Consider the following 15235-nt stretch of genomic DNA (forward strand, 5'->3'; position numbering starts at 1 on the left):
TAAAATTAACTTACAACTTCTAAAGTGGTTTCATGTATGTTCTTTATGTTTTATTAAGTGTGTATATATACACATACATATAGGGTGTGCTTATGTACATAGGTATATATGTATACAGGATAAAATATTTAAGTCTTTTTATGCACAAATTTTTATTAGTTATTTGATGAAATGTTTATATTGATTGTATTTATAAAATATGATTTTCTACTATTTATCACTTTGTTGTTACTCTAAAGCATTAAGTTAAAATAAATTAACCATGATGGAAAAGACACACAAGTAAAATTTAATCTAAAACCCAAGTATTTGTCACACACAAAAAGTGTCTATAAACTGATGCTTCTACTATGCATATACGCAAGAAATACTAAGATGAGCAAGCATTAATTCTTTAAAGGCTAAAATTCAGAGACTCTCCTCAAAGTCAACTTTGTTTAACTGTGAACAATATCACACCTAAAGATTAATATTTAAAAAAATATGTTTAGTTTGAAACAAACATTAGAAAATAAAAGTGCCAGCTTTTAAAAGTCTATCTCCACCTTTTGTGCCTTTTGCCCATCACCAGCCCTAATCCTTCTCTTTGCTTAAGGGAAACCACTTGAGTTTTGTGTTTAATATCCCCTCACCCTTTTTTAAAATAGTTTTTCCCAAACATAAGCATACCTAACCAATATTAATTTTATTTTCCTGGTTTCAAATTTTTATTTAAGTAGCTATGGTACATCCATATAGCATATATAAATCATACATAGGAACATATATACACACAAATATATAATGTGCATATTCATCTTATATAGAGATATATGGATACCTTACATATCAAATATGTGTAATTATATATATATAATTCGATGTATATGAAATATACAAAACTTCTGGGAAACAATATTGATTACTAAACCTTCTTTGCCACTTCCCCATCCATACATTCCATCACATTAGTTCCTTCACTCTTATAAAAAGCCATGAAAATGGACTTTTAGCAAAGAAGTAGGTAGATGGGTCTGGGGATTTTGTTTTGGAATTATATTAATCCACTAGTTGGATGAAAATGCTCTAATGTCATTCTCCTTCCTAAACTTTAAAACTAAGATTATAAAAGCAACACCTTTTGTTGATCCTAATAATCTAATTTAGGGACCCCACCCATAAAGTTATATTTTAATACTGTTATTACATGAATAAACTGTGACCACACCAACAGGCTGAACTCATTAAAGTATGTTATGTAATCAATCAATAACATAAGATTTAAGCTAAAACAAGCATTATAAAAGTTGACATAGTTGACTTTAAAATGAGAAAGAGTTGAATTCTTATTGTTCTCCCAGGAACAAACAAAAAATTATTTTATTTGGTTGAAATATCAAAACACAAAAACAGAAACAAAAAAACCTCTAGAAAACAAAAAGATGCAGAACTCATTTTCAATTCATTTTCAATTGAGCAACTGTATTATATAAAAATGAAGTATGCTAGGTTGATTAATAAGATAATTCATATATATATATATATATATATATATATATATATGTACATGCATATTCATACATATCCTATATAATAAAAGCCTAATATGCTAAGTGTCCGGTCTTTCAGTTGTCTGCTCAACCAATCAAAGGGTAATATGCTAATGTATGCTAAGGCCGCTCAACCACTTGCTATGACTTGCACTGACCACCAGGAGGCAGTCAACTGGTCGACCAGTCCCTATGATGTGCACTGACCACCAGGGGACAGATGCTGCAACCAGCAGGTTAGCTTGCTGCTGGGGTCTGGCTGATCGGGACTAAGCTAGACAGAATGGACGTACCCTGAAACCCTCCCGCGTCCCTCTCCAGCCCTGAATTGTGCACCAGTGGGGTCCCTCACCCTGGCCTGCGCCCTCCTCCAATCTGGGACCCCTCGGGGGATGTCGGAGAGCCCGTTTGGGCCCAATCCTGCAGGCCAAGCCGAGGGACCCCAATGGTGCATGAATTCGTGCACTGGGCCTCTAGTATACAGTAGGTCCTCGGGTTACATCCGAGATCCATTCCTATGGTGCGATGTAACTTGATTTTCGCCGTAAGTCAGAACCCACCTACATAAGCACCTATGTCACTCACATGGAGCACATACACGGCAGTAATGAAGTGAAACAATAAAAAAAAATTAATGGAAAGATAACAATTCCTGACCTTTACTTGTGGTAAATAAATAATAAAAAACATAAAGCATGTATGTACATACCTCGAAATGACGGAACATTTTTTTTTTATAAATAAATGGGAGATGGTAATGCCACCAAAAAATGACATACATTGAGTCAGACGTAACCCAAGGACTGCCTGTATATATATTGATTTCAGAGAGGAAAAGAGAGGGAGAGCGAGGTAGAATCATCAATAATGAGAGAGAATCATCAATTGGCTGCCTGTCTCCTGTACACCCCCGAATGGGGATCAGCCTACAACCTGGGCATATGCCCTGACTTGGAATCGAACCGTGACCTCATGGTTCATAGGTCGATGCTCAATCACTGAGCCATGCTGGCCGGACAGACACAATTCTTAAGTTCAAGGTTCTTAGTGTCCAGGAGTAAGGGAAAGACATATGCAAATAACTATAACTCAAAGAAAAGTGTCAAAAGAGAAGTGGAAGGCATATAAAGGAATAAAATGTCATATACACTAAGGCATTAATGAAAACTCTTCAGGAAAAAAAAAACACACAGTAAAATCTTGGAAGTGTGAACATAATATAAATAGACTGGTGGAATAGATAGAGAGAAAAAAAGGAATGTCACCAGAGAAACAGTATGCCCAAAGATACTGGACATGAAACAATAAGTTTGGCTGAGGCACAGAAAACAAGATGGTAGGGTAAAGGTAAAGCAAAGCTGTAGTGGCATGTTGTAAACAAACTGTACCTAAGTAAGAGGACAGTTCTTATTTGGGTAAACAGGGGACCGGGCCACTGAAGACTTATAAACAAAACTAGAGGCCCGGTGCACAAAATTCGTGCACAGGAGGGGTGTCCCTCAGCCCAGCCTGCACCCTCTCCAATCTGAAACCCCTCGAGGGATGTCCAGGTAGGATCAGGCCTAAACGGGCAGTCGGACATCCCTCTCACAATCCAGGACTGCTGGCTCCCAACTGCTCACTTGCCTGCCTTCTTGATTGCCCCTAACCGCTTCTGCTTGCCAGCCTGATCACTCCCCTGCCAGCCTGTTTGATGCCTAACTGCTCCCCTACCAGCCTGTTTGCCCCCAACTTCCCTCCTCTGCCGGCCTGGTCCCTCCCAACTGCCCTCTCCTGCTGACCATCTTGTAGTGGCCATCTTGTGTCCACATGGGGGAAGCCATCTTTGACCACATGGGGGCAGCCATCTTGTGTGTTGGAGTGACAGTCAATTTGCACATCACTCTTTTATTAGATAGGATTAGATAGGACAGAGGCCTGCTGCACGGGTGGGGGCCAGCTGAAGAGTGTCCTGGATCAGGGTGGGGGTACCCGTGGGGCATGGGGAGGCCTGGGCGAGGGGCCTGTGGTGGTTTGCAGGCCAGCCACGCCCCCCGGCGACCCAAGCAGAGGCCCTGGTATCTGGGATGTATTTATCTTCTATAATTGAAACTTTGTAGCCTTGAGCGGAGGCCTGGGCCGGCCAGGGTGTGCAGAAAGCTTCTTCCATTGCCAGGGAAATGCAAGGGTCCTCTGTTGCATTGCTTTGCCTTTCTTCTATGGGAAGTCCTACTACTTCCTGCAGCCATCTTGGTTAATCTGCATACTCGCTCCTGATTGGCTGGTGGGCATGGCTTGTGGGTGTAGCGGATGTATGGTCAATTTGCATATTACTCTTTTATTAGATAGGATATTGGCATATTTTTAAATAAGGAGGAGGAAGCAACTATAAAAAAAAGACATTCAAGTCATCAAGCTTTACCATTATCTGAATCTAATAATCTCCCATTCACTGATGGTTTTAGCAAAATCATCACTGACTGACTTTTCCTTCCTACCCAACTTCTATTACTATTTTTAGTACTCTACTAACATGGATGATCCATGCAGTAGTTTAGACTCCCAGTCCTTCACTGCCTCATTTCTAATGATCTGTTCTTCCACCCCATTTCACCAACTAAAGTGTCATACTCATACTTTTAATTTGTTCATTTACAAACATTGACCAAAATCTCTATTTCATGTTTCTCCATTTCCTAAACATAATCTTCTGCGCTTGGACCCCTCTAACTAATATTCTCATTCTTGCAATCCCTGGGTCTTACTGAGATGTCCAACCCATCAATTCTACCACTTTTTTGCTATTTCCCCTTTTCTTCATGTTTTGTCTCTGGTAAATTTATATCTCACTAGAGGCCCGATGCACAAAGATTTGTGCAAGAATGGGCCTTCCTTCCCCTGGCTGCCGGCACCACCTTCGCTCCGGCCCAGAGCTGCCTTTCCGCCTTTCCACGCTGCCCAGAGGGCTAGAGCAGCTGGGGTGGTGAAGAACGCCTGTGTCCCCCCCGCCCCCAGCTGCTCGGCGCCTGCATATGCAAATTAACCCGTCATATTTGTTGGGTTAATTTGCATACTCACTCCTGATTGGCTGATGGGTGTCACGAATTCCTCACTTGCAAATACCCTTACAGCATTGTAATTCCTCACTTGCAAATACCCTTAACTACCTTTACTTTTCTCCTTTTTTAATACTTCTGTGAGAAAACCTCAAATAAATGTTTGTCTTGACTTTGATCCACAATCACAGAATGATACTGGAGAAAAACAGCCATGCTGACTTTTCACTTTGAATTTACAACCATAAATTTAAAATCAACACTCAACTGCTTAACAATCCTATTACTATTCCCTAGTATGTTCACTTTTCTAAAAAGAATTATTTCATTTCTTCTCATTTTTCATCAAACCTATTACCTCACCAATTTCTTTCATTCTTCAAATAGCCATGCCTTAAAATTCATAGCAAAAACAGAAACAATACAGAAACTTATCTTCCCATTGAGAAATGAGCTAACCTATTGACATCCACTCCCTCCCCATCCCCCCAATATATTTTTATTGGTTTCAGAGAGGAGGGGAAAGGAAGAGAGAGCTAGAAGCATCAATGATGAGAGAGAATCATTGGTCAGCTGCCTCCTGCATGCCCCACACTGGATATTGAGCCCAAAACCAGGGCATGTGCCCTCACAGGGAATGGAACTGGGACCTCCTGGTTCATAAATCGATGCTCAACTACTGAGCAAAGACAGCTGGGAGACATCCACTTTTTTACTGTTATCAAATTATTTTCTATTTAAATTTGTTCTGTTGCATTGCTTTGCCTTTCTTCTACGGGAAGTCCTACTACTTCCTTTGAATTTTTGCTGAATTTTTACAAATGCACTTGCTTTTTCACCTCTTCATTTTATTTTGATTTTTAAGTTTCTCTTTACCCTGTATTTCTCATAAGGATTTATCTGTTGTGCTTGTCTTTTAGTCTTCATTTATCAAATCATTTATAAAGCTTTTATTCTAAATATTTTCTGATTAATATTACCTAATTTCTGAGTTTTCATATTTGTAATTTACTTATTCATTCATACCTCACTAATTATTTTGTTTGCTTTAACTTAAATATTAGGGTACAGTTGTCAGATGTTTTGTGAGCACATCTCCAGCATGCTTTCCGAGTTTACAAGTAATGATAACTTTTTGCCTATAATTACTTTTTATGGGATTTGACTGCAATCATTTTCTGTTGGTAAAGGCAGCAAGGTCCTCAAATAACTTCATTTTGTTAAATGCTCTTTTGTTACAATGTTGACGAGATGTAGGAACTTAAGTTTGGTTTATAAGCAATTAGATTATGGTAAAATTGGTTTTGTTATAAATTGTTTTGCTTACAGTCACAGAACCTATTGAGAACATATGTGAGTATATAACATGAAAGAATTTCCCCTTAATTTTTGGAAATAAATGTTGAATTGTGATAGTTTTCCAGCTTCACAACTCTACAGAGATCATTTTTCTGCTGCTTATGTGAAGTCTTGATATGGCCTAAAATTTTTCTGAGATCAGTTAGGTTTTTTTCCATTCCCATAATTATCTGGAAGTTTTTATTTCCTTCACTTCTATTTTGTTCCCACTTAATCAATTTGAAAATTATTTCCAGACCTTACTCTTTAATACGGAGTTTTATCCTGAACAAATATCAGCAACTTAAGTTTTTAAAAGTTCTTGAAACCAAGATGCTGTAGCCCCTTCAAATATGACTTCAAACTCCACATTGCAGCACTATTCTCAAATTGGACTGTCAATCTTTCCTAAAATATATACATTCAGAGAATGAGGAAAATGAAAGACAGTTTAGAAGTAACTATTCAGACTGAAGAGACAAAAGGAGGTAAGTTTTAAAAAATTAAAGAAATACATGGGACATAAAATTCTAACATGTGAATAACATATTCCAAAATGGGAGATAAGAGAGCAATAATGGAGTCAAAGCAATATTTGGAGATATAATTGATAATTTTCCAAAGCTAAAAAAAACATATCAACTCACAGACTGAAGATGCAATTTGAACCTAAAACAGAATAAATATTAGTAAGACCATACTATATATGGTTTTGTATACATATCATAGAAAAACAGCTGAAAACCAAAGATGGGGAGAAAAATATTAAATTTAGCCACAGGAAAAAAAAAATATATTGTCTTTATGCTTGCCCCAACTTTTTGCTTCTATTTAAGTGTATTTTATTTTTTTACATCCTATATATTCCTATGTAATAAAAGGTTAATATGCAAATAGACCAAACGGTGGAACAACTGAACAACCAAACAGCCGGTCGCTGTGATGTGTACTGACCACCAGTGGGTGCGTGCGAAACATGGTGGGCATGGGCAGCAGGCGGCAGAGTGCAGAACATGGTGGGCGTCAGCCACGGCAGGATGGTGGAGCAGGTGAGTGGGGACACCAGACCAAGGCAGGGCACTGGTCGCTGTCATTAGGGTGAGCTTCTGGTGGTTACTGAAAATTCTTTGCTCCCAAGCACCACTGTCCCACCGGCGCTCACACCTGCTACCGGCACCAGCCCTGCTTGCACCTGCTGCCGGCACCAGAGCCGCTGTTTGCACCAGCCCCGATTGCTTGATGCTCGTCAGTGGGTGTGAGCAGCAGCTGCTGGCCCTGATCACCCCTCAGGGCTTCTCCACCTCCCCTGCTCCTGAGGGTCGATCAGGGCCGGCAACCACCTCTGCACCTGCTGCCGGCGATGGCCCTGCTTGCACCTGCTGCTAGTGCAGGCCCCAATCACTCCACACAGTCAGCAGCCTCAATCGCTCCACGCAGTCAGCAGGTGCGAACGGGGCCACACCATCAGCATGTGGGAGCAGTGACGGCGGGAGCAGGGCTGCTGGCAGACATGGCACCGGGGGCTGTGGCAGGAGGAGCCAGGCGAGGGCACAGAGGCTGTGCCCACCGCAGCCTCGCAGTCCACAGTTCCTTTCAAGGTGCACGAATTCATGCACTGGGCCCCTAGTATATCATAAACCCAATCAGCTATTATATTGTTTTGTATAGCCAATGTTCATTATATTTACCCTTTGCTTTGATCTTCACATCTTCCTGCATCTCCATACTTCTATTAAAAATAATTTCCTTAGAGTGAAGAAATTATTCCTTTACTAGGGCCTTTATTGTAGCCTGCTGCTGATAAGTTCTTTCCATATTAGTTCATTTGAAAATACCTTTATTTTTCCTTCTCTTTAACATGTATATATAGATTTCTATATTGGCAATTATTTTCATTCAGCATTCCCTACTATCTTCTGCCTTTCACTGTTTCTGTTGAAAACTCAACTATTGTTTTTTTTTTCTTTCTAGATTCTTTAAAGACATTTTAGTCTTAGAATTTACATTCCACTCTTTCCAAAGATCAGTCTCTATTATAACTATCTATCTTCTCTCTTACTTCCTTGAATATTGTAATTGCATTTATATAAAGTGCAACTCTAATAACCTGAATCTGGATCTTAAAGATTCTATTTCTATTGCCTGTTTAATGTTTTGTTTGTTTGTTTGTTTGTTTCTCTCTTAATATCTGGACATTCACTATCTTTTTTTTGTAAACTAGGTTTATTTTTATTGAATGCTGCATACTGTATATAAAAATTTTAGAGACAATGTGAGGCCCTATATATTATTTTCCTTTGAGAAAGCTTATTTTTTGCTTCTTAGTCTGCTGGAGTAGAGAATTATCTTAATCTAATCACAAACTGGAATCTTCAAAATTGGGCTTAAGTCCCTATTAATATTTGTTTTATTTCTGATTCATCCTTACTCAATAACAACCATAGGTTCTAAAATCAAAGCATGAGTCTTTCATGGATTGGGAAGGACTCTCAATTCCAATTTTGTTCCCCACAGAGTCCTACAACTGCTAAAAACTCAGTTCATTTTCTCAGCTGCCATATTCTACTTATGATCTCTGCTTCTCTGCTGCTACTTTTGAAACAGGGGTTTTAAACCCCACACCCCCTTTCGGACCCAAACCTCCCAAAGAATAATGCAACTTGTAAGGCTCAGAATCATTCAAATGATTAAATAAATAATCCCACCTGAATTTGCTTATAACCTGAGTGTAGTGATAGGCTTTATAACTTATGACTCAAAATTCAGAAGGAATAAAGGACAGTAACTACATAAAATCTTTAAAAATATATACAGTGTCCCAAAATATATACACACTTTGAATAAGTTTTAATTCCAATGGGTTAAATCTGAAAAGAAACTTCAATTGAGCTATCAAAAAATGTATGGGGGACATCCTAACAATCAGAAAACACTATAAAGAAAGTAAAAGGACAACTGGCAAACTGAGTGAAAATATATTTGCAAGACCCACCTTACCCAAAATTAGAAAAATGCAAATTAAAACTACAAAGATATCATTTCTTACATAAGACAATGGGGGGAAAAAGCATAAAAATACATCCTCTTGCAAGAGTGAAAAAACAAGCACTCCCATATATTGCCAGTGAAGGCAAATTGGTGCAATCTTTTTGGGAATTTGGCAATACCTAACAAAATTACACATCCATTTACCTTTTGAGTCATCAATCCTACTTCATAGAATTTAGCTTGAAAATACACAAACAATAGTACATAAGTTCGCATACAGCTTTGCAATTGTAGTGGTTGGCATATTCAGCGGGGAAAAAAAAATGAGGAAGAGATTCTTGAAATCCCATAAAGTGATTTTTTTTTTTATATACTGCTAAGTGAAAAAAGCCAAATGCAAATAGAAAGCATACATTTTCTCATGAGCAAAAGAAACACAAAGACTAAACAAGACTTTAATTAGGTTGATTATTTAAAAGGAGTGAGGAGGAACAAGGTGGAAAATATGTAGGAGATGAAAATGAAATAGAAGGGTTGGGGAATGAAAGACTCTTCTCTGATTATAACTTTGCATAGTCTTCTTTTTTGAGCCATTTTATATTTAGCACACTTAAAACAAACATATCTAATATTAAATGTTGAACTCCAGTTAGTAAGTTGGGTTTTTTTTTTGTAATGGTATCGGTTAGCAAATCTTGAAGTACTTAATGTGTATTCTAGAAGTAAGCAAATAAGCAATATATGCTGGAAAATGGGGCCCAGAATTTTCACTGACAAAAAAAAAGTGAGTTATAAAAAAGTAGGAGACTAGAATAAAAATTGTGTTGTTAGATTGTAATTGGCAGTTTCAGTATGGATGTGGGGCTTTTACCATCAAAAGATAGGTGTAGGGGTGTATGTGTGTGTGTACATGTAAATATATTCACATTTCCTAGCTCTGACCACTGAGTCTAGAACCAAAGCATCAGCAGCAGCAATTAACACATCTGATGCCAAGATTTTGGTTTTTAAGTACCCTTCTCTACTTAAAAGAACCAGGTTCTTTGGAGAAATGTTGATTCTAAGACTGTGGGTGGAAATTTATAAGGTAAGCCTAGAAAGTAGGGAAGTATACACAAAAATGTAGGAATTATATCCAGCTTGACAGGGCAACCACTGGTGAAATCTGGGACAATTTCAGCATGAAAATAAGGAATAAGAATAAACTAAGGCATTAAAATAAAGTGAGAACTACTGAATCTATATTTTTTAAAATGCAAAAATAAGTGGAATAAAGTAGACTCATATTAGAAAGTCAACTAATAAATTTAGATGGAATAATGGAATTAGATTATCATCATTTGGCAACTATCATAACAATAATTATGAGGCAAGAGTTATCAATGGATATTAAATGAGAAAAAGTTTGATGAGAAACAGGATATCTCCCCCAAAGATATCTAATTAACTACAAAGGGAAAATAGTAATAGTATAGAACCACGTTATTAGACAAGTGATAAAAATTAAGTTCTTCAGTTAATTTTGGAAGGAGATATCATGAATCTCCTGAGAGAATGTCTTTAGGACACAGAATCACTGCTGTGGTATCTTTCAAAATTTAATCTGGATCTAAGTATGAGGAAACATCAAAATGTTAGACACACACACACAGGTCTATGTATATTTATATCTGCACACATATGTGCACACATGCATACAATTACATATACGTAATTGTATACAATGTACTATGTAAGTGTGTACGTGTACAATGATAAAGCAAATGTGGTAAAATATTACCATTTGATGAAGCTTCAGAAAAAAACAATGGAGAACTGTTTAATTCTTTGTATTATTTTTGAAACTTTTAAGTCTAAACATGTTTGAAAATTAAAAAGGAAAAATAAAGAAAGCAAACTGGAGGGCATACGCTGTTAACCTAACTCCTGCTTATTTCTGGGAAGGGCCAACTCATGTACTCTTTCAAGCTCTGCACTGAGGGACTCCAGGGAGTGAAATTCCTACCTATGGAATGGGGCAGCCCTGTAGATAAGAATAAAGGAATGATATAACTATTTTTGGTTACTTGTGATTTGTTGTCCTTAAATTTCCATGAAGTAGAAAAAATTATGAATATAACATTATCTCAATTATATTAAAGATACACATAGAGGGAGAAAATAAAGTAAATAGGTATAATGATTACCTCTGGGTGAGAAAATATAGTTATGTTTTCTTACTCTGTCTTCTAAAATGAAAGCAATCCTTATAAGAAAAGTTTGGGGTAGATAAAAGAAAATAATCAATGGTAATGAATATTGATGAGTCACAGAGGATGGAGAAATAACTACTGAATTTAGAAATCAGCAAGACATTGACTTTTGAGACGTTGACTAGCTCAGTGGTGAAATGCATGAGAGTCAGGATATATAATGGAAAGAATATTGATCTTGGAATGGAAGAATCAGTCATGTTGATTTAGTTGTGTGACCCTGAGTAAGTAACTTAATCTCTTCTTGCAAAAGAGTATATATTGCCTGTTTTGCTTTCTGACAAAGTTGTTCTGTGAACCATGCAAGATAATGTATGTGAAAGAAAGTATAAAAGAGTAATGTCTTAATCAATTGATAAAATATCGATTGTATTTAAAAATAAATAAAAAGAAAAGAAATATAGGCAACATAGTTCTGATTTTTATAAATATATTTTATTGATTTTTTTACAGAGAGGAAGGGATAAGGATAGAGAGTTAGAAACATCAATGAGAGAGAAACATCAATCAGCTGCCTCCTGCACATCCCCTACTGGGGATGTGCCCGCAACCAAAGTACATGCCTTTGACCGGAATCGAACCTGGGACCCTTCAGTCCGCAGGCTGACGCTCTATCCACTGAGCCAAACCAGTTAGGGCTAGTTCTGATTTTTTAAATATTTGTAATATATAAACTTCTCAGATCTACATATGAACATAAAACACCAAAAAAATCCATTTACGAAAATCGATGCCTTTTTTCCCCTCTTGCCTGTCAATGTAATTTCTTAAACTGGACCCTCTCTTTTTTTTTTTTACATTCCCTTAAGAAAATTTATCACATCATTATAGATGACCCACTGGTTCTATCCCAACCATCATATCTTAAATAACAGTAAATGTCATCTCAACCATAAGCAAGGCAGCGGGTCATTGTGATTAAAAGTATGGGCTCTACAGTTCAGATGCCCAGGTTCAAATTCCAGTTGTATCCTTTTTAGCTATTTCACCTATACAAGTGAACTGACCTTTCCCTGCCTTTTTTTTTTCATCTATATGTGTTTTCACCTCACTCAGGATTTTTGTGAGGATAAAATAAGTTATAAAATTCTTAGAATCTTTCTGGCTTACGTTACACTGAATAAACATGAACAAGCATTTATGATGACAATGACTACTATCAAAGCTGGGTGTCAGGCAAAAAATTGAAAACTAAAACATGATTTATTCTCTTTAAATGCCTATTGTCTATATGGCTAACTTTTAAAATACTACTTATCCTTCAAGACAAAGCTGAAATGTTGCCTCTTCTTCTTGATACCTCTAATGGTTCCAGAGAGAAAAGCACTCACTTTCTCACATATTCTATTATTACAGCGTTACCTGCTTTTTAAATTGGCATTTTAAAAAATGTATTGCATCATGTTATTTATTTACATGTATTATATTCCCTACTACATAGGAAATATAATAGAACCTTACTTCTACAGTCTAGTAGAGCCCAATATATCTTATACATAGTCAGTGACTGTTAAGTGTCCACCTTAAACAATTTAATTTCTGGCCTTTTTGTTCTGATACTGGTACGTATTTGGGCAATATGTGTATAGACAGATTCTAATGACTATACATATACTTAACATGTTTATAGTCTATAGTGAACTGATTATACAGGAAGAATCATAGGTATACAGACAGACCCAAATATTTAAAAAATCAATTTTAATAAAAATTATGTCCAACATAGCAAAACCACAATGACCGTTGGAATGCCTAGCAGGTGTAATGATCTCACAGGAAAGGTATAGAGGAACTACTTATTTGGGTTCCACAAAAGAAGTTTCAGAAGTCACTTGAGAGAAAAAAAACCAAAAACCTGCAAGTTAATTATAGATGTATAGGTTCTCAAAGCAGGAACCGACTCCAGGTATTGGCTATTAAAAATCTGTTATCTGCAAAGGACAGTTCACACATTACATCATAGGTTCTTTCTAAACTTTATGGTTTCTATATTGGTGTGTTGCGCTTTTAATCTTTGAAGTGCTTGCTTTTGACTTGGAGGTTTAGTGAGGACCAAGGGATCCAGAAGCCGTATGATTTAACTATTATTTTAAAAAGTATTTACTGTTATCATGATATTCAGGAAAGCCAAAAAAATTCACCTTTTAATTATCTTTTATACAGACTTCTGGTGCTTTTCTTTTTTTACTATTGTTTTCTTCTAATTTTATTTTCTATGAAGCCACTAGAAATACACTAGTACTGTAAGACATAGCTGGAACTTTCAAAATCAGTTTCAGAACCAAGGGTTCCTGCCCAGGTCTGCAGGTCGGTTTTAAGGAAACACTTGTACCCTCTGGCTAACAAAAATTCAGTTAAGGATAATCTCATCCTTCTGTTTTAATCTTCACAACAATCTAGGAAGTAGAAATCCCTTTTCACGCTATTTTACAGCTTATGTAACTACAGCACAGAGCCCTTGATAACTTTATCAGCTACTTTCCTGAGGTTAAACAACTAGCAAGGCGCGGGGCAAGTCTAGCTCCAGAACTCAAGCTTTTGCCCTCACGCCATCCGCCATCCCACCTTCCTACAACATATTGACACACCAAGTTTACAGAATATAACACTGCTGACATGTGACCATATTTTCATTAAACAGTGATTAACTGTTACCTATTCAAAAATTGTAGCCCAAATTTAATCTCAAAACAGCTTATTTTCTGATCATACACTTACTATTCATTACGTGACCAATGTTTGAGGCGTGGAGCCTGAAAAATCCCCATATTCACTGCACTCAAGGGGCTTACATATAGCTTAACATGAATAGAGTTAACATCATGAAAATGATTTGCAATGTGACACATCATTACCAATCTCTAAATTTCATTTTGTATTAATATTCCCAACTATTGTCTAAATACATTAACATAACCCATTTCAGTCCCTTTTGTCTTTTTTTTTTAAGTTCATATAACGGTATTCTCCCTTGCTTTTTTATTTTTTTTTTTTATCACTTCTACATTTCCCCTTAACAGCTATCTGTAGAGTCTTGCAATAATAAAACCAAAACAAACTATCGTAACTGCCTGAATTTCAATTTCCTCTTTTGGAAAATGAAAAAAAAGACACCCACCCACCAGAGTTGCACCCTGAGACTTCGCAGAATGTAAGTCTACGATGACAGTGCCCAACATGTTAGCAGGTGAACGGAAAAAAACGTCTCTGCGGGGCCCCGCCATCCCCGCTCTCGGCTCCCCACGCCTAAAAGCACGGGGAGACAGGGCCCGCACTGCCGCTGCCGCCCGCCCCGGGCCGGCCTCGCTGCCCCCGCCCCCCGCTCCCGGCCCGGCCGCCGCGGGGATGGAGGGACAAGGTGGGGTCCTCGCTCCCCAGTTCCCAATTTGCTCGGGGCAGGGAGGGAAAACCGAGGCAAGTGGAGGTTCCATGCCCAAGTGGCGGGGAGGACGCCGACGGGGTGGGGGGAAAGCAAGGTAGAAGGCAATAAAATCAACCCAGGCGGAAATGAGGGGTCCGAGGGACAGAGCGCAGCGGCCCGGGGTCCGAGGCTCGCCGCTCCCACCTCCCGCCGCCGGCCCCAGGGTGCACGGGAGCGGCGAGCAGATTGGCTGGCGAACCAGCGCGCAGGCGCAGGCACTGGACCCGGTGCCCGCCGCACCCGCGAGTGCGGGGCCCCGACTCCCCCAGGTTACTCACCGGGGGGTCTGGGAGTCCGGCCGCTGGCAGCGACTCCGCCGGCCGAGCTGCCGAGGTCGGGAGGGGAGCGGGAGGGCGCCTGCGGCCTCCGGCGGCTCGGCCAACACGCCCCTCCTCCGAACCGGCGCGCGCGGAGCGTTCCGGGAGCCGGGGGCGGGGCTTGTTGGGGGCGGGGCTTACTGCGGGGGCGGGGCTCTGGTTCCCCTGGCAAAGGCCCCTCTGGCTGTGCGGATGGGGAGGGAAGTGGAGGGAAGTGGAGGTGAGTGGAGAGCTCTTTAGTGTGTCCTGAGCTAATTAATGGTGGAGAAAAGGTCAAATACAGTCAGGCTGGATTCCCGTCCTCTTTCTCCATGGGTAGATGACTCGCCCCTCTCTTAGAAACTGGTCCTCTAAG

General features: G+C 38.8%; 1 protein-coding gene across 4 annotated transcripts in view; it reads right to left on the reverse strand.

Annotated features, from left to right (window-relative positions):
- Positions 1 to 14986, reverse strand: part of MANEA (mannosidase endo-alpha) — a 44461-nt gene extending 29475 nt beyond the window's left edge. For 2 of the 4 annotated variants that reach the window (XM_079780726.1, XM_079780728.1), the window contains exon 1: positions 14842 to 14968. The gene's annotated coding sequence lies outside the window, so the exon portion shown is untranslated. Of the gene's footprint in view, positions 1 to 14841 lie in introns of all 4 variants that reach the window. The other 2 variants (XM_079780730.1, XM_079780727.1) reach the window with 2 other exon arrangements.
- Positions 14987 to 15235: the final 249 nt, after the last annotated feature.

Source organism: Cnephaeus nilssonii, assembly GCF_951640355.1.
Source record: "Cnephaeus nilssonii genome assembly, chromosome: 9".
In the NCBI taxonomy this organism is placed as follows: domain Eukaryota; kingdom Metazoa; phylum Chordata; class Mammalia; order Chiroptera; family Vespertilionidae; genus Cnephaeus; species Cnephaeus nilssonii.